The 26433-nt window shown below is 44.8% G+C and overlaps 1 protein-coding gene across 1 annotated transcript in view; it reads right to left on the bottom strand.

Moving 5' to 3' along the window:
* The window catches only part of BMPR1A (bone morphogenetic protein receptor type 1A), a 346242-nt gene that overhangs the window by 201530 nt on the left and 118279 nt on the right, over positions 1–26433 (bottom strand). Inside the window, exon 2 of the mRNA XM_085607566.1 lies at positions 20170–20271. The gene's annotated coding sequence lies outside the window, so the exon portion shown is untranslated. The remainder of the gene's footprint in view (positions 1–20169; positions 20272–26433) is intronic.

Raw genomic sequence — 26433 nt, 5'->3', positions numbered from 1 at the left:
AAGGCCAGGGTTGTGAACTGGTAGTGTTCCTGGTCGATGTTGAACCTTAGAAGGCCCTTGTGTCTTCTGTTTATTGGGATGTGCAGGTAGGCATCCTTGAGGTCCACGGTGACCATGAAGTCCCCGTCTCTTATTTGGGGCAGTACCTCCTGCAGCGAAGTCATTTTGAACTTCTGCGTTCTGATGAACTTGTTTAGGTAACGCAGGTCCAGGATTGGTCTGAGGTTTCCGTCTACTTTCGGGACCACGAAGTAGTTTGAGTAGACCCCCTTGGTGCGTTCTCTGAACGGCACTGCCTCTATGGCTCTCTTTTCTAGAAGTTTCCGTGTTTATTCTCTGAGTAGGGCCAGTTCTTGAGCCGATCTCTGCCTTCCCTTTGGTCTTCTATTTGGAGGTCTTTTCTCCAAATCCACGCAGTATCCGTACTGTATGACGTTCAGTATCCATTTGTCTGTGGTTATACGCCGCCACTCCTGAAGGTAGAACCTCAGTCTTCCGCCTACTGGTGTTGTATGCTCGTAGGCTTTCGAATCTTCTCTCCCCCCTGATGTTACTGTACTGCGCCTTACCCTTGGGGGGATGTCGAGGGTAGGCGTCCTCTTGCGTGCTGAGTCACTTTGATGAGGGCTGGTCACCCCCTCTCCTCCTCTGGCCACGTCCGTTCCCTCTACCGCGAAAGGACTGGCCCCGAGGTTGGTACTGCCAGTTTTGCTTCTGTTGACCTTGTTGTCCGTGACCATCACCCTGCTGACCCTGCTGGAACATCTGGTGCGACGCCCCCTGCTGGCTTCCTCCCCTACCGTAGGGTCTCCTTGAGGGATTGCCTCGCCTCATTCCCCTCAGCTGTAGGGCCCCCATGGACCTCGCCGTTTTGTTTTCTTTTTTCAGCTGGGTGAGTTTCTCGTCTACTGTTGCTCCGAACAGTGTCTCTCCGTTGAAGGGGGTGCTAAGGATGTTGTTCTGCACCTCCGGTTTGAATCCCGAGATTCTTAGCCATGCATGCCTTCTCTCGGTGACCCCTATGGCCATTAGTCTTGCTGAAGTCTCTGCCCCGTCCAACGCCGTCTTTATACAAGAGTTGGCGATGTTTTTACCTTCGTCTACCAGGTGCGAGGCTCTCTGGCGGTATTCTTCGGGGAGGTGCTTTACTAGCTCCCCCATCTCGTCCCAGTGCTGGTACTGGTGCCTATTGAGAAGTGCATTGGAATTCGCCACGCGCCAGTGCATTGCGGCGTTCCTCTCGACCTTTCTTCCTGTGAGGTCTATCCTCCTGCTTTCTTTATCAGGTGGTGGCCCCGAAGTTGCTGGTACGTTGGCCCTTCTCCTGGCCGTGGAAGCTATGATGGAGTCGGCGGTGATGCTACCCTTGATGTAAGGGGGGTCCAGAGAAGAGTGCTTATACTTCTTCTCCGTCCTGGGCGTGATCGAACGGCAGGTCGCTGGTTCCTTGAAGGCTTCCCTCCCCTGATTCATCACACTTTGTAGCATGGGGAGGAATTGGCTCCTCGTCTGGATGGGGAGCAGTGTCTCGAGGAGGAAGTCGGCTTTCGGTCTCTCTTCGTCGAGTTTGACGCCGAAGGCTGTCGCTGCGCTCCTGACCACCATGTTGTACACCCCGATGTCGTCGGGTGGCGAAGGCCTCGAAGGGTATGTGTCTACGGGCTCCTCCGGGTTTTCGGTGTCGAGATCCTGCCATTCGATGTCGTGGCTGGTAGATGGCGCCGAGCTGTAGAACGACTGCTGGTCTTCTTCCTCGGCTTCGCCTTCATAATAGGTCTCGTCTTCCTCTTCGAGATCTCTTGTCAGCCCCTCGGTGTCGAATTCGTCCTCGATTTCAACGACGTTCGTCAGTGGAGCCGTTGGAATCTTGAATTCCTTCATCTTGGCATCGAACTCCTTCTTCCTTTGAAGGATGTTATCCATTTCGGCCTCGAGCCGCCTCTTCTTTTTCTCCATCTCGGAGATGCTTTCGGCGTCGACCGCGGGCCTTTTCGACGGAACTTGCGTCGACGTCGACCGCTCTTTCTGCGTCGAGCGTCCCGTCTCATGGGTCGACTTCGACGATCCTTGCCTTTCGGCGTCTTTCGGCACCAGGGAGTCCTTTTCGAAGGATCTGCTCGGCCTCTTGTCCATGGTTCCCCCCTTGGTCGTCGAACTTTTCGGCGCCGGGGCTCCCTTCGTGGACTTTGACTCTGATTTTCTCGAGTCACCCTCGGGTTTGAGGTATTTTCTGTTTTGAGCTCGACAATTCTCTTACCTCGTCTTCATTTTTCTTGTCGGTCTCTACGACCGTGAAGCTTTCGGGTCCCTCGGCGACGTTGTCCTCATCGTCCGTGGATAGGCCCAGATCGTAGAGCGACGGGGCCTTACCCTTGCCATCCATGCTGGCGTTGGCTCTTCTCTACCGATCTCTCACTCGGAGCGTCTTCGGTGCGAAGGCTGAGCAGGCGTTGCAGTCCTTACTCTGATGGTCGACCGGTAGGCAGAGGTTGCAGACCGGATGCTGGTCCTTCTGCGCAAACTTGTGGTGGCAGTTAGGGCAGAACTTGAATGGCGTCTTGTCCATTGCGCTCAGGGCCTCTGAGTGCGCATTCTCCAAGGACGTCGAAGAAAAAGGCGCAAAACTTCCTTTCTTCGCGCTCCTGATGTAATCTATTCCTTTCCTGTGATATCTTCGTAGTAGTTATCGACGAAACTCGCTTTTCTTTCTTCTTCCTTCGATTGTAATTCTGGAGCTTCCCGATGACGATCCAGACCCAACGGCGGAAAAAAGAATCTGAAGATGGCGCCCCAAAGGTGGGACTTCCGCAGGAAGCACGACGACGTCACGGGAGGTGCACCAAATGGTGGGTCGTCGCCGCCCACCTGGGCTACAAAAAAAAACAACAAAAAAAACAAAGAAAAGACTACGAATCCGGACCCAACCACAAGATCGCGGAATAATGCACAGCATAGTGAATCCAGAAAGATTCACGCTGCCAAATAGTGCTCACAAACTAGATAAAGCAGACCATGTAAAAACGCATGTAAAAAGTCCAGCCTTATGGGAGGATACAAATGCAGACAAGGCAGTACCAAGGAAGGACTACTAAGCCTAGTTATCAATCAAAAGCAACATTTTTGAAAGGACAGTAATAAAGTCAAAATGTAAAATAATAAAAATTCCAACTCAAATTAGAAAAACAAATTGACACCAAAATGTCAACAAGCATTGGTCAGGCTTTAAAAGAATGTTGTATGGTAAATTGAAGCATTCTAGTAAATAGCGTGGGAATTGAAATGTATTTGTGTGCAAGCAAAGAAATGTAGAATAATATTGGTGTAAATTAAAAGGTAAGGTGACAGAAACATTCTCAAGCCAGTCCTAAACACCCATGGAGGCTAATGACTGCCCTCCTCCAATATGTGCTTCTGCCAAAGAAAACCATCACAAAAATATCTAAGACACTTTAATAGAATTACAATGTCAAGTGTAAGCTCCTGAGAGTTCAAGTGCAGGCAGCTGGATAAAAAAACAAAATAATCACAGCTGTTTGGAGGGCAAACACTTTTTGTGGAAGCACTCAACTTCAGCTCAATCAAAACATGCACTCCTGGCTCCCAACATGTGGGCAGAGTCAACCGATCTCGGTGACGCTCACATTATCGTCTAGCGACAACTGTGCTCTCAAGCCAGACCATAAAAATCCAGTAAAGGAAACCGGAGCAAAATCACAAAGCATCAATGATAGTCAATGGGTGTGGAACACTGGGACCTAGACACAATGTGAGGCTGACCGCGATGGAGTGCGGGCCGGATACACCAACCAGGTTCGTCCTGGTCAAAGCTCTTACCTTTGGACTTAGTAATTTAAGTGCCAATGAACCACATAAATACACTTTAAATCCCAAGGACCTCAGGGGAGGCACTTACAGACTCGCAGGGAGTCAGGCGGAGATCAAAAGCAAGGATCAGTCCAGGTCAAGTTGCCACTGGTCAGCTGTGTACTTCCAGGAAGCAGTTTATTGTAGCTTGAGGACTCACTGTAGCCACAAAGGATGTCAGCCAACTGACCTTTGGAGTTCAGTTCTTTGTCCTGGGGATAAGATGTGGAAAGTTTAGTCCTTTGGGGACAGGTTCAGTCCTTCAGTGCTCCTCTCAGGTTACAGGCAGCAGGTCCAGAACGTGTTCTGAAAAGGGTGCCACATTTATGGAAGGAGGAGGATGGTGGGGTGTGTGTGTGTGTCCTATAGCAGTCCTGGTTTTCTCCCACATTTAACTCAAAAATCAAAATTTGAGCATGTACTGTACCCACAACCAATTCAGAGACAAGTCTGGTAGGGCAAATGTCATTCAGCAAGACCGTGGAAAAACTAGTATCATTTTGCCATCTTGTTCTCTCATGTTTTAGGTGCACACTAAGTGCTATATGTGGGTCAACAGACCTGTCAAGAAGGATTTGACTGTGCAGTCAAAGGGGGGCCCACAGCCACAAACCTTCATATTCTGCTGAACTCAGAGGAGTCATCTCATCCCATTCAGGTACACCTATTGTTTGCTTCGGAGCTGCATTTCACACCTATTTAAGGTTGAGCGCAGACTGGGAGCTGACAAAGACTTATGCTAGTTAGCATTCTGACAGTTTACTCATGTAAACTGTAACTTCGAAATGCTATGTTTTCTTAATATTGATTAAAAATCTAACTATAGTTCTTTTAATTATTTCTCCAGCTGGTCCCATTCCCAAGATACATTAGTATTTTAATCTGCACTCTGGTTAACTAAATTGATCATCAAGATCTGCAACAGTGAGAAAAGCTTTTAAGGCCTCATCACCGTATGGAAATAGTAACATTACCATTCTACATGTCTGACTTAAATACCATGCATCCAACTTTGTGGGCTACAAGGCTTACACGAGCAACTTACTATTTAAATGGGAGGTTTGTACCTGTCAAAAAGGGTCTATTTCGACATTTTGAAGTACATGTTTTACACTGTTACACTTCAGTGGAGGCCTAAAGCCAAGTTTGCACTGCCAGTATAGTGAATTACACAATAGTTGCTGTAGCCCCTTTATGGAATTTTACTTCCAGGCCCCTGGATACATTTTGTACCATATACTATGGACTGCTTGGCAAGTTAACTCTACCAATTAGAAGTATGCCAATTCAACCTTATTTAGAGGGAAGCACAGGCACTTTACTACTGGTTAGCAGGGGTAAAGTTCTGAAGCCAGCAAAAATCTAGGGGGGACATCACACAAATGATGGTCATCTACTACAGTGACTCAGTCCAGGGAAAAGAGCTGTGCAAGTCAGGAAAAAACAAAACTGGAGATACCAACGTAGGTACCTAGCAAAGCATTTTAATTGAGGTACAGGAGAGCTTTCGGAAGAAGGAATAATCTGCTGTTGGATAGGAGAGAAATGGAGAGAAATGGAGACCACAGTGGTCAATAGAAAGAAGGAAGGTACGTGGCTTATGGTCTCACACCTCAACAGTATTGAAATATATATATATTTTATTGAGACACCTCAACAAATAATATTTGCTGCTTTGAAGACCCACTATCATCCTCGGTGAAAATAGGAAAAAAAATCCAAACTACCACAAGACAGTCATTGGGACAATGTAAATGGGTCTTCTCAAAAGTGGTCGAAAGAGGGCGAGATAAGCTTTTGTGCCCTGTGATTCCGTTTGATGTTCTCCATCCACCTTTGTCAAGACGAGAGACCTGGGATGGATAGGAATGAGAAGTGCTATTTTTGATAGAGTGGGTAAAGTGATTTTGTCGGTTACGCTTCCTCATATCCCCAAGGAGATTTGACAGTTTATTTACTTCAAACACAAGTATTCAACATAGAGGGTGCGTTAAAGGGGTGGGTAGCGTGCTTTGCTCATGGATTTCCAAGTCACCTAAGAAATCTCTAGCGTCACACTTAACCAGAGCAAGCCAATGAAGCTGTGGACTGGACAATGGTCAGAAACTGGTGACACCTGGACTTTAAAATACAATTTAATGCAACTTTTGAGGTATGCTATCAACCATACGCCATTCAGTGCACCGGTAAAGCATGAGACTAAGGGCCTCCTGTGGAACTACAACAGCTGGGAAAATGTGCAGACTTGAATAGCCACCAGATATTTTTGTGCAGTCACTTTGTAATTAAGAACACATTTGTCCACTGCTACTCTTCTGAATAAAGGAAAGGAATTCCTACAGAAATAAAGAATACAAATAAGGAACCAATATAAGAAAAAATTATGATGCAGGGATGTTTCGAGAGAATGCTATGTGTGGGTAGAGGAATGTAGAAAATGCCGCATACCACCACGGAAAAGAAGGTATGGGTTTAAAATAAAAAATAAAAACATACCACAGTGAATTGTGCAATGTACCCACAAAAAGGATACAATTGTTTTTGCTCATCACAAAAAGTATATATGAAAGTGAGTTTTGTAGTACGGTAACAAACTGAATCATCCAAGTGGTTATCTGGTTTGTCTGTGGATTTTGTACACATGTGATGGTGCTTAAACACTTGTGTGCCAAGGACGGATTGAAGTAGTACTCAGCCACTGTGGGTGTGTGCAGAGGATGACTCCAAACCACTCTTGCACCCACCCACGGGGGAAGCGCTGGCACTCGCCCCATGGGCCACACCTCTAAAGACTCCCAACAGGGATGGCTGTGGAAGTTCCCCCACTGCCACTCCCAAGCCCCCCATCAGTGATCTGATGAAGTCAGCGTGCTAACATCATCAAAAAGTGCGGGCGACGCGCTGGAAGCCATTTGCTTCCAGCGTGTCTACAGAAAAGGTGAGTACTTCTCCCGTTTTTGGGCGGGGGTTTATTAGGTTGGCAGGGGGAAAGAAATGAGTTTTTCTTTTCTCCGTGTCTGTCTATAGTGGATTCCTGCACCACAATCGCAGGTGGGGCCATGATCGTGAAGCAGGAATCCAGAACCCTAGACCCCAACAGCATATTTCTTTGTTGGGGGAGTGGCCCCTTGAGCAAGAGTGGCTTCCCTGTCGGGGCATATTGATCGGTGTTTCGGCCATTTTTTTCGGCTGACTGGTTTCTGGCTGGCGATGTGTGTGGCTGACATTCCGATGCTGATAGGCAGACTTCATAGTGTTTTAAAATTTGAACGGTTTTATTTCTTTCATTTGCATTTGTGATTGTAATTTTTTTCATTTTTATTTTAGTGCAAAGCTTTTGATTTCTGTTGTGCGACTCCTGCTTGCGGTTTCGGCACTGGGAGAGCTGCAGTTTGTGTACTTGCATGTGTTTAGTAAGAAAAACATTTTGTACTATTTACTCCAGATGAGTATCACTGCCCTGCATGAATGTGTTTTTTGTAAATTGTGTAATAATAGTGGCATATTTAGCTTCGGTTTTACTGTGTGTCAAATTCTCCTTGGATTTGTGCAAGATGTGTAATGTGTGGTCCTGTGTGCAATTTTCTTTCGTTTTTCCTTTCTAGTTGGATATTGTTGGTGCTTGCTGTGTCTGAGCAGAGCAGGTGAAGCTCACTCTAGCGGTCTCTGGCAAGTGAGTAGTATTATTTTTGAGTATATAGGTCTTTGTATGCTTTGTATTGATTGACTTTTCCTTCCAGATTACTATATGTCAGTAGTTTTACTTTTTTTTCGGAGTTTTTTATAGCACAAACTTGACCCGGAGAAATCAGGTATCAGAGCGCTTTACATGAGCACCAGTTGTGTTACACAAGGACTCATTCATTTTTGTTAGGCAGGGGGAGATTGAGTGATTTGCCCAGAATCACAGGATGTTGAGCGTCATTGCCAAGACTCGAACCCGGTTCCCCAGATTTGAGATTGACCGCCCTAGTCGTTATGCAACATCTTCTCTCCAAACTTTGTTTGATAAAGCCACAATTTGCTTATTACTTTATTTTCAAAGTGTTAGTTATTGTTGACGTATTTGTTGAGTTACTTTAATTAGTAAGGATTACAGCTAGCAGCAGGATTACTGCTCAGCATGTTGCTAGCTAGCTTTCTGAATCTACATTTGACCATGGTTCTGAGACTGACTCTGCATCAGAGGCAGAGGAGGAAGTCTAAGATTCTGGCAGAGAATTTTCCTGTCCGAGAGGAATCATCTGATGATGAAGCCACTCTCAGTGCGGAGGAAGTGCCTCTTTTTGAGGAGGACACGGATATGCCAATAGTACAGCAAAAGGCGTCTGGATTGCAGCATGGGGCTCAAAGGCTTCCATTGGAAGTGCTGAACTCTGGGCTGCCCCAAACATGGCGCAGCCGGTGGCACCTACCTTGGTGTCAAGTCAATACTGAAAACGTTTTGCCTATACATTTCTTTCAGTTGTTTATGGATGATGTATTTTTGCTTGAGGTTTTTGAAAATACTAATTTGTATGCTGAACAGTAATTGAGGATGGTGGACACCCACAAATCTGGCTGAACTGAAGAAGTTCTGGGGTTTAACTTTTTGGATGGGCCTGATAAGGAAGCAGTCACTTGCTTCATAATTGTCTACTAGCCCTGTAATGGCAACTGCTATATTTACTTCAACCATGAGTAGTGATCGTATTTGCTTCTGCTTCAGATGCTGCCTTTTCTTGATAATGCTTCAGCACTGCCAGTGGATCACCTTGATTGAGACCGTCTCTTCAAGAGTCGGTCGGTCCTTGATCATTTTGTAGATCCCTTTTCAGGGATCTATGTTCCATGGAAAGAAATAGGTGTGGATGAGTCCTTGGTCCTGTTCAAGAGCCATTTGGTTTTTAGGAAGTAGATTCCTAGCAGAGGTCATGTTATGGAATTAAGATGTATATGCTGTCTGAGAGTAGTACTGGATATGTTTATAATTTCAAGGTGTAGAGTGACAGAGATTCCACTATTGACCCCCCCCCTGGTTGTCCGTCGCCTTTTGGAGTCCATGAGAAAATTGTTTGGGAACCTGGCAGATGACTTTTTAAATAAAGGGCACCATTTATACATAGCTACCTTATAGATTGGTGTGCAATTGTTCAAGGAATTGTTCAAAGTGGACACTTGCATGTGGCACAATCCGCTCTAATCGTAAAAGTTACCCATTAAAGCTTGTTTGTAAATCGGAAAAAAACGTCAGAAAGGACAGTGCAGTGCCTTGCGTAGTGACATCTAGCTGTGAAATTTTCAGACAAGAGAGATGTCTACAAGTGGACTACCTTTCATGATAAGTCATTCACCTGTGACTATTTGGGGGCCAGGTTGCTGCTGTGCGCAAACCTGTGTGCATTAGACACTATAAGAACATGGGTGGTGAAGATCGAGTAGACCAGAGGTTGGAGCCTTACAGTGCTGTTTGTTAGTCATATATTTGGTATAAGAAGATGGCTGTCCATTTGTTTCATTTGGCAACCTTCAATGTTTTTGATGTATTCAAGGAATGTTCTCCAGATTCAAAGATTACTTTTGTTAAGTTTCAGCAGTCTGTGATAGGCAGCCTTGTTGGAGCGGAGCAGGCAAGTGTTCCTAGAGTGGGGGGGATGTGGCTAGATTGAAAGACCGCCACTTCCATGATTACATTCCTCTCACACACCCCAAAAACCTTTCCTGGTAGGAGATGTAGACTATGTGTCCGAGGAGGTATGAGGAAGGAGAATCATATGTACTGCCCAGAGTGTCCTTCTAATCCTGGGCTATGTGTGCCCGCATGATTTAAATCACACCACAAGCAACTGAAGCAATGCATTTTGTGGTCCCACGCTCGGCAGCCATTTAGGCAAACCTACTAAACCAGCACATTTTTTAAAACTAGACACCTGGGGGTGTTCCAGGACGTGTGCCTTGCGTGGAGCCCTCAATGTTTGGGTCACCCTGGTGTTAACCATTCCTGTTGCTGGCACTAGCCCTGGCACACAAGTGGGGTAGCATTTTTATTGTGACATATGGGGCAACGCTGGGTGGAAGGAAGTTTGTGGATCTCTGTACATTCCTGTAGTTTAGGTCACAGAACTGCAAGTAAAATTTGTGTTTTTATTCAACATTTCACATTTGCAGGGTATTCTAGGTAGGAAAATGTTGGGGGAATCCACACCTCCCTGGACTCTCCCTTGAGTCTAGTTTAAAAAAATGTCTGGGTCTTATAGGTTTCCCCAACATGGTGGCGGACCCCACGACAAAGTAGTACACCTATAGTTATTATCGCCACAATATGTTTTGGGCCCTTCTCTGACGGAGGCACTTGACCCACTCACATAAGTGAGGTAGCATTTTCATCGGGTGACCCGGGTGAACCCAGGGCGGTAGGAAATTTGTGGCTGCCTGCAGATACCAGGACTTTTCCTGAAAATGTGTTTTTCAATGCAAAGTTTCAGCTTTGAAGGGGATTCTGGGTAAAAAAAAGAAACCTGGTGAAAGCGCTCAAGTCACTCCACCCTGGACTCCCCCAGGTAGGTGCCTAATTGTCAAAAATGTGTTGGCTTGATAGGGTTTCCTAGGTGCCTGCTGAGTTGAAGCCCAAAATCCACAGCTACCCACATAGCAAAAAAACACATTGTTTTTCAAAGGAAAACTATGTTGCGTCTATGTTGTGGCTTGGCGCCCTTTCGTGTCGCGGGAACTTTTCCTATCCACATAAGTGAGGCAATGTTTTTCTCGGGAGACTTGTGGGAACTCTAGGTGGTAGAAAATGTGTGGGTGCCTGCGGATTTCAGGACTTTTCCTCAGGAAATGCAAGGAAGATGAGTTTTTTAAGAAAATATTTGAGCTTTGCAGGGGATTCGGAATAAAAACCTGGTGAGAGCCACAGGTCACCCCACCCTGGTTCCCCGGGTGTCTAGTTTTTAAAAAAAGTGCTGGTTTTGTAGGTTTCCCTAGGTGCTGGTTGAGCTGGTGCCAAAATTCCACAGAGACACCTTGTAAAAAACATATGCATTCTGCTATATGAAATATTAGGTCTCCTAGGTCATGCTTTGGGGTGTTCTGTGTCGCAGGCACAAGACTCAGTCACACAAGTGGGGTAGCATTTTTATTGGGAGACATGTGGGAATACAGAATAGTACAAATATTTGTTATTACCAATTGAATAGCTCTACATTTGTGTTTTTCAAATGTAAGCAAGTGTGTATGAGAGAAGACATTTTACAAAGTGCCCTATGAAACACATGCCAGTATGGGTACCCATAAATTCAGAGATGGTCAAACAACCACTGCTCCTAAACTCAGCATCTGGTGCACATTTCAGAAATAGAGTTTTCCCTCATACCCTTTTTCCATTCCTTCTAACTTACCATACAAATTGCTGTTTAGTCTGTACACAATGTAAATCCATTGTAAGGTGCAGCTTGGTTGTTGGCTCTGGGTACCTCGGCTTCTTGGAGAACCTACAAGCCCTATATATCCCCGCAACCAGAAGGGTCTAGCGGACATAATGGTATATTGCTTTCAAAAATCTGCCAAATAAGTTGTTACAGATGAAAAAATAGACCCAAATGGCTCTTTCTTTTCAACTCAATTTCAGTATTTTTGTTTTATTTCAACTGTTATTTTTTATAGGAAAACCTTGAATGATCTATACAAATGACCCCTTGCTGAATTCAGATATTTGTCTAGTTTTCAGAAATGTATAGCTTTTTGGGAATGGGCTATCTACCAGTAGAATGCCAAAACTGTGTTAAAAACTTTGTTTTCCTGATTCAAGCTTCCCGGTTACTGAAAGCTGGGAAGATAGTAACACAAACCCATTGTTGGATGTCATTTGCAGGAAAAAAATGGGCACTTTTTTCTGAAGCACATTTCCCCCCCCCAAAAACAAAATGTAGCCAGATTTGGCTAATTCCTCAGTCCCCTTTAGAGTAATCCACAAACCATGGGTACCTTTAGACACCCCAGGATGTTGTGAAAAAAGGACACAAATTGGGTGTGGCAGTTTATGTGGAAACAAAGTTATGGAAGCGTAAGCGCAAACTAAAACCCAAAAATAAAAACGCTTAGCACTGGGGGGGGTGTGTGTGTGTGTGTGTGTGTGTGTGTGTGTGTGTGTCTGTGTGTGTCTGTGTGTCTGTGTGTGTGTGTGTGTGTCTGTGTGTCTGTGTGTCTGTCTGTGTGTCTGTGTGTCTGTGTGTCTGTCTGTGTGTCTGTGTGTCTGTGTGTCTGTGTGTCTGTGTGTCTGTGTGTCTGTGTGTCTGTGTGTCTGTGTGTCTGTGTGTCTGTGTGTCTGTGTGTCTGTCTGTGTCTGTCTGTGTCTGTGTCTGTGTCTGTGTCTGTGTCTGTGTGTGTGTCTGTGTCTGTGTCTGTGTCTGTGTCTGTGTCTGTGTCTGTGTCTGTGTCTGTGTCTGTGTCTGTGTGTCTGTGTGTCTGTGTGTCTGTGTGTCTGTGTGTCTGTGTGTCTGTGTGTCTGTGTGGGCTAGCAGTGAAGGGAGTAAAAATCAGTCACGAAAATTAGCTTCTCATACAGCTAACATAGGGTGGTAACCTGATGCCGGGCATGTAAATAACGCAGCTTCAGAAGCCAGCCCAGTACCAATCATGAAAAAGCAATATCTTCGGTAATCACCCAACTACTATTCAATTAAATGTTAGACCCTCAATGGTCAACCCACTTCCACTTTTGTAAAAACCATAGGTCCGATTCATACATAAAGCTGTATATTTCGCCCGCATATGTACTAATATGTCCGGGTGCAGATTTACTACTTATGGAATTCACAAACATTCCTTTGACATAGCAGGAAAGGATCGGATTTCAGTTTGGGAATGCCCACAAATGTCCATGTTTGGTGGGTTCCCCAACTTCCAAGGCAAACCACGTACAGGAAGGCCCCTTTCAAACACTTTCATTGTAGGAGGAATTTGCGATCAGAAGAAAATGGCTACTTACCTGTAACAATAGGTTTTCAACTTCAGGCTCTTCTAGATTCACGCCTTATTTCACCACGTAGTGGTTGAGTTCAGAATTCCATCTTATCATGATTCCCTTGTAGATTACTCGAAAGTAAATTTGGTCACAAAGTTACATCAACAACCAAATTTACCTTTGTGAAATGGGCTTCTTATCTCCAGTAGTCAACTATCTACCATTCATAACACTAAGTTTCATGGAAATGCCATATCTTCAGTAACTGATACCCCAGTATACATACCATATGTTCGTCACAGTAAGAAAAATATACCTTGCACAAATAGCAGTATTTACAGTTTGTTCTGAAAGGGACAGCATTTTGGTCTACAGCAGGGGGACGACCCCTTCTGCAATACTGAATATGCACAAATTGACACAGCACATGAAAAGCAGGAAAAACTCACTTGCCCCGGCGCTTGTTTCCCCGATAAAACAAGCACTGGCAGAGTCAACAAGTCGGTGTTTAATGTGCTAACACATGCAGCGTAAACAGTTTTGGGAGGCTGCTACCAGAATGGGCACGGTCATGTGATGTCACCCACACTCAGGGATAACCTCAAAAACTCTCTTTCCATGACAGTCTGTTGAGTAACGCGGCTGATGAGAGACGTTGTGCAAGCAGTCTGTTTTTTGGCACAACTGTAGATGTCCTATGGCATCTCTGTTATTACTGCACAATGGTGGTGACTGCAGCAACTGGAGGGTATTGCCCCTCTTCATTAGGTTATTACCTGCAATGTTTACGTTTTACAATGAGGTCATATGTTTTAGGAGCCAACTTCTTGTCATTTAAGTGAATATTAGACCAGAAAATGTCCCCTTTGGTGATGCTGAGCGGCTGTTTACGTATAATTAAGGTTTAGATCATGGTCAGTGGCCCCATGTGTTCCTATAATAAACCACTATGTACTGATTTATATTCCAATGTGTTTACTTTAAGTTAATTTAAGTCTACAAGTTCCAGAATGCACCAGTATATTACATTAAACCCAATAACTGGAAACATGTAGTCTCTCTGGCCACCCCTACCCTCTTCATAATAACTGAAATAGGCACATATGCAAAACCTACAGCTCATTTGCCTAAGCATTCAAAACTCCTTTCTGTCTGCAGGGCTGGTCTACAGTGGTCTGGCTGCAAAATGTTTCTACTTAGCAATAAAAATCCGAAGCCCTACTAGGAATGAATTGCGAAGCTAATGAAAGAATTTCCCACATATTTTCCACTCGCTGGCTTTTTCCCTTTTCCAGTTTGCATGGTCTGAATTCCTTAAAACGTTTTTCGTGCTTGCACAATCCCTGGGTGCTGACAACATAAACAAAGCTCCAAGACTTATGAAGAATTGCTCAAAGCAATTTCCTTTAATGGCAGCAATCCAGGTCTCAGATCATCAGAAAGAGTGCGCTCCCACCCTCCCTCCCTCCACACACCCTCTGAGAGTCTAAGAGGGAGGCCGCAGAAGGGAGGGCTGGGCTTCCCCAAACTGATGGCGAGATAAACACAGTGACAGAAGTGTGGCTGGGGGTGTGTGCGTGTCTGTCGGTCCCTCTTTGTCGGATACTATATAAAGGGGATGGACTTCAGGACAGCAAGGGGGTTTTATTTTGTGTGAGGTAAGCAAATAAATTCTTATTTACAATACAAAGAGTACTGAAAACTAGGACAGGCTGACATTCAAAATGCTGTACCAGAACAAGTCTCTGCAAGAGACGCGAAAACCTCCACATTAAAAACAAGCCTTGGCAATGCCAAACAGAGCCTATGAGAGCTATCGGCTTTGGGTAGGATTTCTAACCATACTGTTCAGCACGGTGGCTGCTGTGCAGCATGGCAAACATTAACACAAAAATTGAAAAAAACGAAATAACGTGACAAGCGTTAATGCCTTTTGTTATTTTAAAATAACGGGGGGGAGAGAGGGGGGGGGGAGGCATCACGGAAGGGGGTAGGAGAGAAGGATGCGTGCGATTAGGGAGAGGATATGCAGGAGACAATGGGTAAGCACTGACAAGAGGGAAGCTGGGAGGGGATGTGGAGGTGAACAGACAACGAAAGGAGGGTGGGAGGAGCTTGGGAAGCCACCTGACAGAGTTGGCAGGAGGGCAGGGGCGGGTTGTCCATATGGACGTGGGGGCATTGACCCCTTGACCTCCCCACTGCATCACACCAGTTCATTGGGACGACTTGAGGTTGTCATCTCAACTGCGCATGTCAGGTTGGCCGGTGTTGTTACTGTAGCCAGCCTGACACGTGCAGTTCAAGCTTCTGCAATCAACAACTGAAAGGCAGCTGAGAAGGAGAGGCACAGCCCAGCAAGTCTTCGATGGAGCACTGCATTTGCCTGCTCCAGCCAATCCTAGCACTGCTGTTATGCTGTTCAGCATTGTAATAAGTAAGGCAGCAGTGCTTGGATTGGCTTGGATGCTATTATGAAGCAAGGAAGCAGCACAGTAGAAGGAACCTCGGAAGTATTTGCAGGTGAGCCAAACATGTGCTGCAGAAAATCATCAAAGGTAAGTTTATTTTTAAAGGGTTTTATTGATGTTTGATGTGCCTCACCACTTTTAAAACGTAGCAGCTGCCACTGGGTCTGAGGCAGCAAGTGGACCACAGAGGGTGGGCAGAAGGGGCTGGGAGAGCAAGCGGACAATGGAGGGCAGGCAGGAGGGGCTGTGGAAGCAAGCTCACAACAGAGGTCGGGCAGGAAGGGCTGGTAAAACAAGCTGACAATGGTAGGTGGGCATGAGCAGCTGGGGCATCAACCTGAGAAAGGAGAGCAGGCAGGAGGTTCTGGGGCAGCAAGCTGACAGCGACAACTGAGGTTTGACCTGAGTGGCTGGGGAGAACACAGATGGGAGGAGAAGCTCGGGCAGCAAGCGGACAACAGAGGTTGGGCGGGGCAGGCTGATAACACAAGCTGACAACTGGGGACAAAGGAGGGAGGGGGACAACAGAGGGTGGGCGGCAAGAGAGAGGAGGGGGACAACAAAGGGGAGGGGGACAACAAAGGGGAGGGGGACAACAGAGGGTGGCCGGGAGGGGATGGGGACACCCGAGGGTGGGCGGGAGGGGATGGTGACACCCGAGGGTGGGCGGGAGGGGATGTGGTCAACCGAGGGTGGGCGGGAGGGTATGGGGACACTCGAGGGTGGGTGGGAGGGAATGGGGACACTCGAGGGTGGGTGGGAGGGAATGGGGACACCCGAGGGTGGGTGGGAGGGAATGGGGACACCCGAGGGTGGGTGGGAGGGGATGGGGACACCCGAGGGTGGGCGGGAGGGGATGGGGACACCCGAGGGTGGGCGGGAGGGGATGGGGACACCCGAGGGTGGGCGGGAGGGGATGGGGACACCCGAGGGTGGGCGGGAGGGGATGGGGACACCCGAGGGTGGGCGGGAGGGAATGGGGACACCAGAGGGTGGGTGGGAGGGAATGGGGACACCAGAGGGTGGGTGGGAGGGAATGGGGACACCAGAGGGTGGGTGGGAGGGAATGGGGACACCAGAGGGTGGGTGGGAGGGAATGGGGACACCAGAGGGTGGGTGGGAGGGAATGGGGACACCAGAGGGTGGGTGGGAGGGAATGCGGACACCAGAGGGTGGGCGGGAGGGAATGGGGACACCAGAGGGTGGGCGGGAGGGGATGGGGACACCCGAGGGTGGGCGGGAGGGGATGGGGACACCCGAGGGTGGGCGGGAGGGGATGGGGACACCCGAGGGTGGGCGGGAGGGGGACACCCGAGGGTGGGCGGGAGGGGATGGGGACACCAGAGGGTGGGCGGGAGGGGATGGGAAAGCAAATTGACATGGAGTGGTGGAGAAGCAAGAAGGAGAAGTGAAGGTGAGCAGGGAGGAAGAAAGCACAGTGTCAGGGCGAGAGAGAAAGAGGAATATAAAGGTTAGAGAAGCGCACAAGTGATGTAGCTGGAAAACTGATACACACTCAGAGTTCTTAAACAAACACCCTCTGTGTACTCTTCGCCCACTTTCAGCTCCTCCAAAGAAGGAAACCATTCTCCTCACCGACTACAAATACATCCTACAAAAAGCTTTATCAAGAGCTACAAGTGATTTAATAAAAAGACTCAGACAAAAATAAATTGCAGGACTGTTAATCTGTGCATAATACCCTGCATTCTATGGCGTCAAAGGGTGACCTATGAAAGAGTAAACTCCATGTATGGTCAACTCATTATAATATTCAAGGTCTATTTATTGGTAGATCATGCTGTAAAGCAAATAAGGACTAACATGTTTATCATCTACCAACAACTGAAAATATGTCTGGAAGGTATATTTCACTACAGTAAGAGTCTGAAATGACAAAGTTGCAACAACGGATATAGGATCTCAATATGAAGAAGGCCGCTTAGACAAGGGACTTCCAACAGACCTGTGTATTAGAAGCAAGTGACAGTCAACTATCAACGACCCTATCAATGCAATTGTAAGGTTTGCGACTAAAACTACATTTGCAGTCTGTTCCCACAGAAACTTTCAGTCTAGTCGTCAATTAACTATGCACAGATAGACTAGCCCCTGAATATGGCAGTACTGTTTCAATGCGCATTAGTAAGTGAACTGCTTTGTAGTGGACTACTCCAAGCAGAATGTTTAACTGTATAAAAATATTATAAACAGAAAAATGATCTTCAACACTCCTATTCTTCATCTGCCTGAACATGTAGTTGACACAGATGAAGATGTGTGTAGCTGTCCGGTCTTCTGCGCTCGGCCTAACTATGTTTGTATACAGATTGGCTTGTTCAAACCAAGCCATTTCCAATAACGGAAGACACACAAAAACCGAGACCACAGCAAGGTTATTTAGTTCAACCCCGTGGAACAAGATGTTGTTTTTTTCTAAATTACTGGGTTATAGGGCAATCCTGACTTCCTAACACGAGAACACATGTTTATATTGATGGCTGATAAAGGCGGACAATTTAATCCAGTCACTATATAGACACCTGCCCTGTCTTTGCACTTACTTCATAGTTACATGACTGTGTACGCCTACTGCCATTTTAAATGATGCCACCCAGTTTGTCCACGAAAAAAAATACACACCTGATAAAGCCTTGCATATACATTTACCACCTTCCTTATGTTACTACCTGACGCCTTATAATTCTCCTCACAAAACCATGTCCTAAACCAAGCAAGATCAACCAAACTGTATACAACTCAACAATACAGAACTTCTTTGAAACATGTATTTATTAATAAACACAAACAAATGTAAGCCCACTTTTGACATCATGGGAATATTGCACATCAAGATTCAATTCAAAGTAATTGCTCAAGTATTGTACCAAGTCAACAACACTCATCTGTTCAGTTTTCATATTACAGGGTTGTGAAGGAGTATAAAGTATACCCACCCCATGTATAGAATCATACATAACCATGAAGCTGCACATGAACAGAAAGCATATGGACATCATCCAGATAAGTCTGGCCTCTTTTAGTAAAGATCTGCTTTTTTCAATAACTAGAGAAACAAAATGGTTGTTTAACAGTAGGAGTAGTTTTGCAGCTTGAAGAGTCTAGTTCTCCTCCCACCACCTAAAGGCGTTGGCGACCACAATTTGGTGTTAGATGAGTCCCCTGTGTGACGTCAGGCAGTGCCCCGGAAGTTCTTGTGCATGGGAGCCATCTTTAGATTCTTTTTTTCTCTTCGTTTTCTTCTTTCCAAAAACATTCGCTTTTTTTTTTTGTTTTCTTCCTTCCATGCTTATATATGACCTCCTTCCCACCGGTTTGCTTTGTTCTCATTACTGGGGAGGTGGGCAAGACGCATGTGAATCAAGAAAACTCTTCAAGCTCCAAAACTACTCCTACTGGTAAGTCACTATTTTGTTTTGCAGCAGAAATGCTTTTCTGGATTCACAGGCTGTGGGCATTAGATTATGTAGCAGTTTACCCTTTCTTGGTTTGGCAAGGGTGAAATGCGGATGAGTTTGCAAACGGGTGTTGTAGTACTTTCTGTCCCGCCTGAACTTCTTCAGTCATCTGTATATCCACACACTAATGCTTGGTTAAAGTGTGTGGAGATACCCATGTTGTGGCTACGCATATATTGTCTGCTGGCACATTTGCCATAAATGCTAGGGTTGTGCTCGGTTCTCGTTGAATGCACTTTAGAATGAAAAGGTAGAGTTTTTCCTGCAGAGTAGCAGCAAGTTTGTATCATCTCCACAATCCATAGTGCGATTGTTCCTTTTGTAACGGGTGAACCTTTGCTAGATTTAGCGTACGAGATGAACCGTTGGTTCCGCTTTACAAAACAGTTATCTTCTGTAGATAATATAGTAGTGCTCTCCTCACACCAAGGGTATGCAAGCTCTTTTTAAGGCATGCCTGCAGGTTCCTAAAGACCAATGGTAACTGGATGCTACAATTGAGAAGAAATTTGCTCACCACCTTTGATAGGAATTGAGGATTCGTTCTGATAACTATCGTCCCCTCGTGAATTTGTATATATAGTTCTTGTACTGTTACGCTTGGAGTTCACTTACTCTCCGTTGTGATGTTATTGCTATCAAGAAGGCAGTTTTCAGTGTGATAAACTGTGGTACCGCTTTATGCATAGGCTCGAATGGCTCTGTCATTAGCTGTACTAATACCGTATTTAAGCTCAACATAGGGGCTGGGGCCTTCCTTGGCAGAGCTATAATTTCGGAACATTCTAGGAACCCTTTGATGACCAGTGATGTGAAAAATCTTTTACATGATGCTCCCCTGGTGTAAGCCACAACTGCTGCCAGGTGCACCTTGACAGATGAATAGTGAATTGCATTGTCCAGTTGCTGGGTGAGGCGGGCTAGTATTGTTTCCTGTGTAAATACTTAACCTAGAGCATTGTTGCTAGTACACCAAAGGAGGGATGTTCTCTATTTTGCTGTGTAACATTGTCTTGTTGGCTTTCTTGCCTCCCTTACTACCTCCAGTGGTGATGTCCTCTTCATTAATGGCTTTTACTAGCTCTGTTCTAAGCCAATTAAGTATTTCCTGTGGAATTACAATTCTGTTAAAGGTCACGTGACAACATATACTGCGATGTCATTACTATGCACAGGCATGTTTTGAAAATGCCCATAGAATGTTAGCAAGTATACCATGTTTGTACTCAATTAGGTTTTTAGGAAATCATTTTAAAATGCAAAAACAGGAAACAGTTTGAAAACGGAATCCATGGTAGACTATTATACAGGTGCTCCCAGTTATTTGTGGGTAAGGGGGGGGGGGGGGGGGCTGTACGACATTTAATGGACACGTGTCATGTGCCCTTTATATCACTGGGTATGTGCTTACCTCAAGTGGAAAGACCCAACTGCTCAGCTGTTGAAAATGCGCTCTGTATTTCCACTTCATTAATTCCAGGTCGATATCAAAATTCTGCATGTTTCCATAAATCTGGAGGAAAAACAATGATGTAAGTAAAAAGATATTACACTTTTACTTCAAGAGATTTATTAGTTGTTGTGGACCACGAAAATGTGCATAGTTAAGAGCAGACATTCCACACTTCGAAAAGGATTATGACTTCGCCAGCTATAATACAGCCCATTTTCCACTGACTCCTTAACTTACAGACTTACTTTTTAAACTCACAAAGTGGAAAGTCTATAAAATCTGTTATGGCTCAAGATCTCATACATTTTTATGGCATCAACATTTCTTTGGGAAAAACAAGCACTGTCAGATGAGAGCAGCAGAGTCTTTGGATTTGGATGATGGGTGAATATAGTTATTTCATCAAGATGTTTGCAAGACTCTGTTTGCCTTATCACTACTTTAGAATTCTTACACATACAAACCAGAATTGGCCAAACCAATAGGCCTGTCTCTTATGCACTAAACAGAATCAGCGCTAGCACGTCAGAGGGAGACAGAGTAAGGAGCTGCAAGAACAGTCAGAGAAGGCTATAGTTATAGAGTAGTCCCTCAAACAGTTCAATGAAAGCACTCCAGTGGAGGTGACAGGATTCACTCAAACAGCCATTAGCATTAGGTGAGCGATGGATACTCCCCTGTACTGGGCCAAGACAAAATTGGCAAAGTCTCTAGCCTATGGCTGATTGAAGAAAACAAATGGTTGAAAAGGGCATGGCGAAAGTCTACTCTATGTACATGGCAAGAAAAGGGTTTACTTGATAGCAGTGCCATAAAAACCCAGAACCTAAAACAATATTCAAGACACTCACACATTACGCATTAAAGTCCATTCAGAAGCAAGGAAGATCCTGCTTCTAGATGTTCTCCCATCATTGACCCAAAATTGATACTTCTATTGCATAATTGTTTAAACAGCTCTGTTTTGAAGCATTTCTTTTGGTGAAAGTTTGCAGGATGGACTGCTCGTGGATCTTCACTGGGACTTTTTAGCAAGAGAGCCTGATCCCTGCCCTATTTTCAGGATAACCACATTAAGACAAAAGAACACATCTAAAAGGAACTCATCTAGATAGACTCATCTAGGTTAGCTTGAAAACCTGGCTTTGGCACTCCAAGACCTAGGTTAGAGACCGTGGATAGAACGAGCGGTCCCAGTAGAATGGCGTTGGAAAAGGAGGTGTCTTGAGGAGGATTGAAATTGATGCACGCCAGTAAGGGGTTTTCAGCTCTTCCCGCAGTGTGGTCATTGGCCGTGAATGAGCTGCAGTGCATGTGTAAGGTTTAGTGGTTTGAGGGGGATGTGTTAATTGACTACCACTTGATGTACTTTTCTAGGTTGAAGAGAGGATGTTTCTACTGTTTTTTTATGTTTTACTTTGTGTAATTGGCCTTCAGATTTATTGTCAAGCCTGAAAAAAAAGACTTTTGCATGCTCCATTTGGCCATTAGGTTTTGGGTATGCTTCCTAGTGGTTTGTTTTAAAAGAGGACAGGATGTACTTACTAAAGGGGGTGGTTGTTAATTAGATTTCTTGCACCTTCAATATATTATTGTGTTTATATACCGTGCTAACTTAAGTTAGAAAAAACAAAAACAGAGTCCTGAAATTGAATCTTTAACTGGTGTAGCATCTCAAAAGGTTGTTAAACAACCGATTTCTGATGGACTTAAGTTAGGCTATTGACTATATGGCAATCTTAGTTCAGTGTGCAAGGTTAAGGCACTAGTTTACTTTGAGTTCCATCAAATATGTTAGGAGTGCACAAATAGATTAACTTGATGACTCAAACTGCATTATTTAGGAATATCTTATTAAATGAGATCTTGTACATCAGCCTCAAAAAACATTATTACTAGGGTTGATAAACAGGGATGAAGGGAGTGTAATGCAACTAAAAGCGCCCTTCATTCTAGGATATCACCTCAAAATATTTAACCAAAAGCCCCGTTTTAAGCATTTATATTTATTATATTCCCTTGAATATAATCACTATTCTGGAAAACACCTTACACTGCCCTCATCCAAAGGTTTTGGTAAAATGCCACCTCATTGATGCCCGAATTACATTATGAACTACCTAAGTGCAAAGTAATGTGAATCCTTCTTTCAAATAAATGGTTACGCAAAAAGATGCCCCAAGTACAGTTACATCAATTTTTAGAACAAAATAAATACTCCAATAAACAAAGCATACTTGTACTATTAACACCTGCATAATAAACACACATTGGCAAAGTCAATAGGTTTAGTCTTAGCCATGTTGTACAGCAGAGTGGAGTGATGCAGAGTGCTGTGGAGTGGCGTGGCATGGGGTGGAGTGGGCTGGGGTTGAGTGGCATAGGGGAGAGTGGCGTGGAGTGGGGCAGAGGAGAGTGGAGTGGGGCAGAGGAGAGTGGAGTTGCACAGAAGGGAGTGGCACAGATTACAGTGAAGTGGCAGAGTGGAATAGAGCAGAGTGCGTAGAGCGGAGTGGCACAGAGTGAAGTAGACTGGCGTAGAGAAAAGTGGCTCAGAGCACGGTGGCAGAGTAGAGTGGGATAGAAGAGTGTGGATTGCAGCAGAGTGGAGTGCAGCAGAGTACAGTAAAGTTGCATGGCGTAGAGTGGTGTGGATTGGAGTACAGTTGCGTAGAGTTGAGTAAAGTGGCATATAGTGGAGTAGTGTGGCGGCGTTAAATGGCTTAGAGTAGAATGGTATTGTGTGGAGGGGGTAGAGTGGCACAGAGTAGAGTGGTGTACATTTGAGTGGAGTGGTGTAGAGTGGACTGGTGTAGAGTGCATTGGCACAGAATAGAGTGCAGTGATGTAGAGCAGCGTAGCGTGAAGTGGTGTAAAGCAGCAGTCTTTTAGCATTCAACCACTCAGGCACCTTAGAAGACTCCTTGCCAGCCCTATATTTTCAGAAACATGTCTTTACGGATGACCTCTTTGCACGTGAAAGAATTAAGGCAATTGACTACTGGGAGATATTCATTAACTTGGGAATGCGATATTTACTACGGGACAGGACAACAAAAGAAAGTTCCAAGGGACTCATTACGGACAAATTAAAAGCACTCCTTTGGAGTCGATGACCAGAAGACATATCAGCAAAGTGTATTTTACACAGATCTGGACAACAGTATTATCCCCCCAGGCCACAGTTTGAAGCCATCTCATTTTGTGTGGTCCTGAAGAAGGTGTTTGGACTACATTAACTCCCACACCGAAACGTATGTTGACTGTTGGTAGAGTGATTAGAGCCTACAACACCACAACGGCTGAAACAGAACATCTCCTCCCATTGTTTTGTTCCTTGTGTATGTGTGTAGCGGTGGGGCCTAGGTTTGTAAGGATGGTATGATAGGTTCTGTTTGATGAATGTTTGAGTGAGTGGATTGCAGGATGGGAGGATCAAATTATTTTATATGTATAGGAATTTGTCATAATGTATATACAAGTTGTACAAGAAAATATATGTCAAATATTGTGAAATTATAGTTAAATATGTGATGAAAGTATTTATTGGTGACACTAAGTAAACAAAAATGATTATTGAATTGAATAGTTTGTAATGTGTGTTGTGTTTCCTGGGTCAGAACACAATAGCAATGTACAGGCATAGAGGAAGAAATACAGGTCAAGTGGGATTTTGTTCTTGTATCGATGGTATTGTTTCACCCTTGTCACAGACATTAAATTATATTAGTAGGGGGCACCTTTCTAGGATTTATGATGAAGTGGTGTAGAATGCAATGGTGTAGAGCCCAGGGTAGGGGGTGGGAGGGAAAAGAAGCAACATGGAAGGTTAGTGTGAGAGGAATAGAATCTACATGGACAGGGAGATAGGAGACGGACTGAAAACACAAGCACTCATATGGAGTGCTTGAACACCCAAAAAAGTAGCACAAAAAACGGGAGCAGTGGATGGACACAAGTACTTTGTCCATTCTCAAGGGGAGCACCAATCACAAGAGCACACACCCCACGCATGCCTTGGCAAACGGAAATTAGTGTGATGCTGAAGACGAAGCTAACAAATGGCAAGCATGGGTGGGTTGTAAGCCCACTGTATGCGAACAAAAGCCTTGCAGAGGCAGCACAGCTGCTGTATAGGTGAAACCTAAAAACCATTGCAACAACTTGATCTCCAGCTCTGCCCTTGCACTAACAAATTGAGAAAGGGTGAACAGGCTAAGGTAGCCACAGAAAGGACCCAGCAGTAATCCAAAGGTAATACTTAATCGGTTTAGCAAGATAGATGAGCAGAAACAGCAATGCTATGGACGCATCATACCCGTCTCCTCTCCAAGGACCCTAATAAACCAACACCACGAGTGCCAAGTTACCTACCACATGGGCTCTGCTGGCATAGAATGTTGTCAAGTTCCTTTCTGAAATGTTGAAAAACTCGTTCTATCAAAAATTAAAAGTACATTGTTGTAAATGCATCTTAATGCATTCTTCTGTGTCGTTCCATTCTAGCCCGTACTTCTAGAACACTTGTTGTGTTCTAATACTACTGTGGGATTCTAGGGGCGCCAGTTAGCAGTTGGTCAGCTGGCGTGGGGTTGTTCTGCCTACATATCTGCTTCAATAAACAACCAGTTGAACCTACCGTATTCCAGCGATACCCTCATTTCTACATACATCTTTTAAATTAAATAATTTGAAGGATAATGATTAGAATTGTGCTGTTCCAGTCATTATTAGCACATTTATATCTTTTGGTTTCCATCACTATACGAACTGTCCTAGATTATAAATAAAATTGCCACAGTTTTTACCTCCACTGCTGAAAACAAGGCTTTCTTCCAGGTACTTAGTAAGAACAATTTTGCATAGGATTTCATCACAGAAGTCTTATTTATTGAGGTTTTTTCAAAGCGTTTGATACAACCGCAAATCTGTCTAGAGTGTTAGGACACGACTAACACCAGGGTAGGTCAGAGACACAATGGCACCCCTAGAATTAGAACCACAACGAGGCAGATCTTGGGCATAGCGCCTGAATTTAGGAGAGGGTCAAGTGAGAGGATTTGCCACTGGTGGCAAGGTTAGGTGCATGAGATAGTTAGTGTTTTACTAAATTATTTTGTGTAAAGCCATGTTATGAACACATATGTACAATAGGATTTTTTTTAAGGGTCAACTGACAAAACTGGGAAAGGTCATAAGCAAAGATGTTTAACTATGGGCCTCCAAACCATAACACTGTCCTTGCTACTGGCTCAAGATTGTTGCTTGTGCCCCAGACATCCCTTAGAGGACTTTGGTGGGGGCAGGGGTATTCTGATCACTACCTCTCAATGAAGAAGCAAACACTCAGGTGGTAAAGATGTACAATTTCCAAACCAAGACCGTTTTGCCTTAGCTGGTAATATACTGTTGATGGCAGGCCTTCTAGCACAACTGACTGCTACCCACACGGCCCGCCTGCAGGTTCCTTAAAAAGACTTCTGAGGTTCCAGAAACGTACAGTTAGAGTACTTTTTAAAGGCGTCAGTACAAACATTGCGCTCGAGTTCGAAGGAGGCACTGGATGACCAATAAAGTAGGAATTCGTTTTAGGGTACTCCCTTGGTGCCTTCTAGGATAAGCAAAATTATTTTAGAAAATCGCTCGACCTTAAGCCTTGAAGATACCATGTGTCAAGTGAGATGAACAGAAAGGAGAAGTTCCAAAAAGTGGCTTCAGGAAGTTAATCACTGGCCCGCTAGGAAACCGAATTCTGTAATCGATTAGATTTCCAGAATCTATGCAAGGGATGTCTAGATAAGATTTCCAATATATGCTATATTGTTTCGATAAAAAGTCGATGCCAGTGCAGGCTTTGCGCCTAAAAACCTTTGTGATGCTGTTATGCTCATATTCAAACACAGTTTTAAGAAAACGAAACTTAATTCAAATCTTTCCACTTACTTTGAGTCATGACACTTGTTATAACTTAGACTACTTTCTCCTACAAGTATACATACATTGATGGACACTGTGCCCTAAGTGAATAATGTCAGTGACAGACCTGGCACATAGGAGATATTAACAGGACACAATATAGTACAATTTGGGGAAAGGCTGTGGCCATAGGGCTAGAGCAGTCGAACTCGACTCTGGGGAACCGGGTTCGAGTCTCGGCAGGGAGTCACAACTTCCTGTGACTCTGGGCAAATAATTTAATCTTCCCGTGCCTAACAAAACATG

This window comes from Triturus cristatus, chromosome 1_2 (genome assembly GCF_964204655.1).
Source record: "Triturus cristatus chromosome 1_2, aTriCri1.1, whole genome shotgun sequence".
Lineage (NCBI taxonomy): Eukaryota > Metazoa > Chordata > Amphibia > Caudata > Salamandridae > Triturus > Triturus cristatus.
This window is presented reverse-complemented; position numbering and strand designations above follow the sequence as displayed.